Raw genomic sequence first — 5,590 nt, forward strand, 5'->3', positions numbered from 1 at the left:
TTCCCATCAGCGATCTCCTTCTCAGAGAGGAGGACAGCGTTCGGCTCCTTGATCGAGCCATCGAGGTAGCCCATCATCCCTGCCGCTTTGATGTGCGGCAGGACTTGTGCCTTCCACACCAGGAAGTTCTCTCTGGTGAGCTTCTCGGTGATGGTGTGGCCAAGCGATGCGAGGGAGTGGGAGGCCATGGCGACGGGAGAGGAGGAGGAAGACATGACCTAGATGCGTTTGGAAGAGTTAGGCTCTGTATACCATATAGAAAATGAGGCTTAAGCGTATGCGGTTAGCAGGGACGCGTGCGTGTTAATATAGCCACCAAGGGCTACGAGATTACAAGATTGTTAGGTTGTGGATTGATCTCCAAGTCATATGCTAGGATAAGATACAATCACAACAACCTAACCGGTTACAACAACTACACGCACACATACAATATATGGTTTATAGGATACCGTATGTACATCGTTTAACAGCATGGACTGCAATCACGGAGATCTTCATCTCCCAGACACAGGCGGTCATCGTCAATACGAGGATCGCCCTCTCCACCACCAAGAAGGGGAACTTCACCATTGCTGAGTATCCTGGCCGCATGAAGGCCCTCGGCGATGAGATGGCTGCCATCGGCAAGCCGCTCACGGACGATGATATGGTGTCGTATATCCTTGCTGGCTTGGATTTCGACTACATGTCCTTCGTCTCCTCCATCTGCGCCAGAACTGTCCCCATCAAGCCCAATGAGCTCTACGCCCAACTCATCAGCTTCGAGAGCCGCCTCGCCATGTTCGAGGGTGGCAACTTGTCGTCCCACTCTTCCGTGAACGCCGCTTCCCGTGGCGGTCGCGGTGGCTTCTCTTGCGGCGGAGGCCACGGAAGGAACGGAGGCGGCCGTGGCCACGGTGGTGGTCGTGGAAATGGAGGCAACGGCGACCGCGGAAACGGCCACGATGGGCGTGGCCAAGGAGGCGGGGGACGAGGTGAGCTCCCTGAGGTGTTCTGCCAGATCTGCAAAAAGCCCAACCACACTGCCATCGAGTGCTACAGGCGCTTCGACATCGCGTTCACAAAGGAGAAAAGCATGAGCGCCGTGTCCAACTCCTCCTACGGCATCGACACCAACTGGTACGTCGACACAGGCGCCACAGATCACATCACCGGAGAGCTCGACAAGCTCACCATGAGGGAGAGGTACAACGGCCATGATCAAGTGAACATGCCCAACGGAGCAGGTATGAAAATTACTCATATTGGTCAAGCATATGTTCGTACTCCCACTCGTAATCTTCATCTAAAAGATGTCCTTTATTCACCTAAAGCCACAAAAAATCTTGTTTCTGCTCATCGTCTATCTCAAGATAATCATGTGTTTCTTGACTCACCCTCATTTCTTCTTCATTAAGGACAAGGCAACGAGGAGCACCCTCCTCCACGGCAGGTGTAGATCCGGCCTCTACCCCCTATCATCAGCTTCTTTAGGCCCGGGCAAGCATGCTTTTGGCGCCACCAAGATTTCTCCGTCAAGGTGGCACGATCGATTAGGTCATCCGTCTTTGAAAATTGTTCATCATGTTCTTAGCAAGAACAAAATTCCCTTTTCATTTCATGAGTTGAATAAAGAGGGGGTGTGTGATGCATGCCAACAAGGCAAAAGTCACCAACTTCCCTATCCACACTCTAGTAGTTCTTCGAGTGCTCCTTTAGAGCTTATTTATTCTGATGTATGGGGGCCTTCCCGTGATTCAATCAATAAAAAGAATTATTATGTGAGCTTTATTGATGATTTAAGTAAATTTACGTGGATATTTCTTCTTAAACACAGGTCAGAAGTCTTTAAAGTGTTTCATGAATTCCAAGCACTTGTAGAAAGACTTTTTGATCGAAAAATCATCACCATGCAAACCGACTGGGGTGGTGAGTATGAAAGGTTAAATTCCTTTTTCCACCAAGTTGGCATCACACATCATGTTTCCTGCCCACATGCTCATCAGCAAAACGGCTCCGCTGAAAGAAAGCATCGCCATATTGTCGAGGTTGGCCTCTCATTGTTAGCTCATGCGTCTATGCCCCTCAAATTTTGGGATGAGGCATTCATAGCTGCCACGTACTTGATCAATCGTACGCCAAGTAAGGTGATCAATCTTGAAACTCCACTAGAAAAATTATTCCATGAGACACCTAACTATCATGCCCTTCGTACCTTTGGGTGCACATGTTGGCCCAACCTCCGTCCTTTCAATGCTCGCAAGCTTGAATTTCGCTCCAAACAGTGCGTTTTCCTTGGCTACAGTAACCTTCACAAAGGTTTTAAGTGTCTAGACATAACTGTTGGACTTGTTTATATTTCTCGTGACGTGGTGTTCGATGAAACGGTGTTTCCCTTTGCCAAGTTAAACCCCAATGCCGGTGCACTTACCTCTTGATCATGGGGACGAACATATAGCTAATGATCACTTGGGTAATTCTCATGAAAATTCTGCTATAAATTTTGGAGGAAATTCGGTTGTGCATTGTGATTTTATGCAGCAGCAAAGGACAAGCGCGGAGCACAAGGCTAATTCAGGTGTTATGCCAGGAGCTGACAGCGGCGATCCCGGTGAGGATTCGCCCTCGCCTACCGCGCCAGGCAGTGGCAGCGCACCCGCCTCAGGGTCAGGCGGGCCAGCAGTGGACGACCACGCATCCCCCCGCGGCCCCACGGGCGAGGCAACGACAACCCACGACGGGCCCAGCGATGCAGGTGGGCCAGCCGCACTCATGCGCCAGGCCAGGCGCCTCTCCGCGTCGTCTGGCGGTTCCCTTGGGCCTCGCCAAGTGGCCCAACAAGCAACTAGCTCCGGCTCCGAGGAAATCAACCTCGGATCAGGTGCTGCTGGATCGTGTGCCGTGTCGGATCTTGCTGGATCTTCCGTGCAGCAGCCTTCTGCTGTAGCTTCTGTGCCAATAAGAACCAGATCACAACATAGGGTTTTAAAGCCAAAGGTTTGGACAGATGGCACGGTCAGGTATACTAATAATCGTTTTGGTGGCCTAGCTGTTACAGGTGAGCCAGGAAATTTGGCTGAGGCTTTTGAGGATAGAAATTGGAAAAATGCTATGGATGAAGAATATGATGCTCTTATTAGAAACAAAACATGGCAATTAGTTCCTCCAGCAAGAGGCAGAAATATAATTGACTGTAATGGGTTTATAGAGTCAAAAGAAAGGCTAGTGGAGAAATAGACAAATACAAGGACAGATTAGTAGCAAAGGGCTTTAAGCAACGATACGGCATTGACTATGAGGACACATTTAGTCCAGTTGTTAAAGCAGCTACTATCAGACTTGTTCTCTCTGTTGTAGTATCAAATGGTTGGAGCCTTCGTTAGTTGGATGTGCAGAATGCGTTTCTTCATGGCGTTCTAGAGGAGGAAGTCTACATGAGACAGTCACCTGGGTATGAGGTAAAGGACAAGTATAATTATGTGTGCAAACTTGACAAGGTGTTATATGGTTTAAAACAAGCACCTAGAGCATGGTATTCTAGGTTAAGTGATAAACTTCAGAGGCTTGGTTTTCGACCTTCAAAGGCTGACATGTCACTTTTCTTCTATAAGAAGGGGAAAATAATCATATTTATGTTGGTATATGTTGATGATATTATTGTGGCCAGCTCATCACAAGATGCAATCAGTGCATTGTTGGAGGATCTTAAGAGAGACTTTGCTCTAAAAGACCTTGGCGACTTGCACTACTTCTTGGGAATATAAGTGAAAAAGGTAACTGATGGGATAGTCTTAACTCAAGAAAAATATGTGTCAGATGTATTAAAAAGGTCAGGTATGATGAATTGTAAAATTTCAAATATGCCACTTTCAACTACTGAAAAACTCTCTAAGGAAGAAGGGGAGTCCTTGGGAGCCCAGGCAGCTACAAACTACAGAAGTGTGGTAGGTGCTTTACAGTATTTGACACTTACAAGGCCTGACATATGTTTTCCTGTCAACAAGGTGTGCCAATTCTTGCATGCTCCTACTGTTTAGCATTGGACTGCAGTGAAGAGGATTTTGAGATATCTTAGAGGTACTACGAGTATAGGATTAAAGTTCACAAGATCAAACTCAACTATGGTAAGTGCTTTTTCATATGCGGACTGGGCAGGGTTGTCCTGATGATAGAAGGTCAACTGGTGGCTTTGTTGTTTTCTTTGGACCAAACCTCATATCTTGGAGTGCACAAAAACAAGCAATTGTGTCTAGATCCAGCACTGAGGCTGAATACAAAGCTCTAGCAAATGCCATGGCTGAGTTAATGTGGGTTCAAACCTAGCTTGCTGAACTAGGTATAAATCAGTCTTCAGTTGCACGATTATGGTGTGACAACATTTGTGCTACGTACCTGTCAGCAAATCCAGTGTTCCATGCAAGAACAAAACACATTGAAGTGGACTATCATTTTGTTCGTGAAAGAGTAGCCAAGAAGCTATTGGACATTCGTTTTGTTCCCACTAATGATCAAGTTGCAGATGGTTTCACCAAAGCCTTGTCATGGCGCAAGTTGGAAGAGTAAAAGAACAATCTCAACTTGATAAAGTTGTGATTGAGGGGGCGTGTTAAAGTATGTACCGTAGGATGTATATGGTATAGGTATAAACCGTATACATGTGTGGGCGGGTAGTTAGGATATGTTTAGGTTGATCTCTATCCTCTTGTATAGATTATGACTTGGAGATCAATCCTACAACAACCTAACTACCTAAACCCTCTAATCTCTTGTGCCTATAAGTAACAGGCAGCGCGTCCCTGCAGAAGCATACGCTTAACGCAAACTTTACATGGTGTTGTGCAACTGTGATGCATACGTCGTAGGCATTGCTTCCGTCGACCTCTATCTACTAACGAAGATCCACAATGTCTAGTGGAGCTATGGATTCGGGCAATCTACTATGTTATTTTTAGATCCATGATGGGTTTTTTTCTAAACAATGACTACTTTAAAATACATGATAAACATTTTGATACACCATGATTTTTTTAAGTACAATTATGCGAATATAAAATGACTAAAAGAGGCTGATCCAACTAATCTCGGTCGTCGAATCATGTTAATCAAACGACATACATTGTTCAAATGGCGACCGCTCATCACGCTTAGCATGCAATTAATATTACTCAAATATCAATAGCGGCATTGATTACACAATTACCATACAGTTAATATCCTACCTAATACCATCATGAAATTAATATTCTACCAAAATATCAATGTGCATTGCATGTAAGCATTTACTAGTGACAAAAAGTGTGAAAGGGTAAATTTGAATACATGGTGTCTATTCTTTCAATGCATGATGAACAAAACGACAAGAACTAAGAAAAGATTAAAAAAAATAAGAAAACAGGGAAAACGAAAGAACACAAACAGAAGAAAGACATTAAAACCAGTTAACATAGTTGCCAAGTAAAGCCGAACAAAAAACCGGCGGGTAGAAAGAACACACGAAACGCATGAGTAACCCGCCCCCACCCTAAGTGCGCCGGCCCAGATTGCGGGGCACTCTGGACTCCCTGTTCTGAATATATACATCTATAAGTATATATTCGTCACCCTGGGA

The 5,590-nt window shown here is 45.5% G+C and overlaps 1 pseudogene; it reads left to right on the forward strand.

The window, feature by feature from the left end:
* Positions 1-631: 631 nt before the first annotated feature.
* Positions 632-770, forward strand: LOC119351586 (annotated as a pseudogene).
* The last annotated feature ends 4,820 nt before the right edge of the window (positions 771-5,590 follow it).

Source organism: Triticum dicoccoides, chromosome 1B (genome assembly GCF_002162155.2).
Source record: "Triticum dicoccoides isolate Atlit2015 ecotype Zavitan chromosome 1B, WEW_v2.0, whole genome shotgun sequence".
NCBI classification, from domain to species: Eukaryota; Viridiplantae; Streptophyta; class Magnoliopsida; order Poales; family Poaceae; genus Triticum; species Triticum dicoccoides.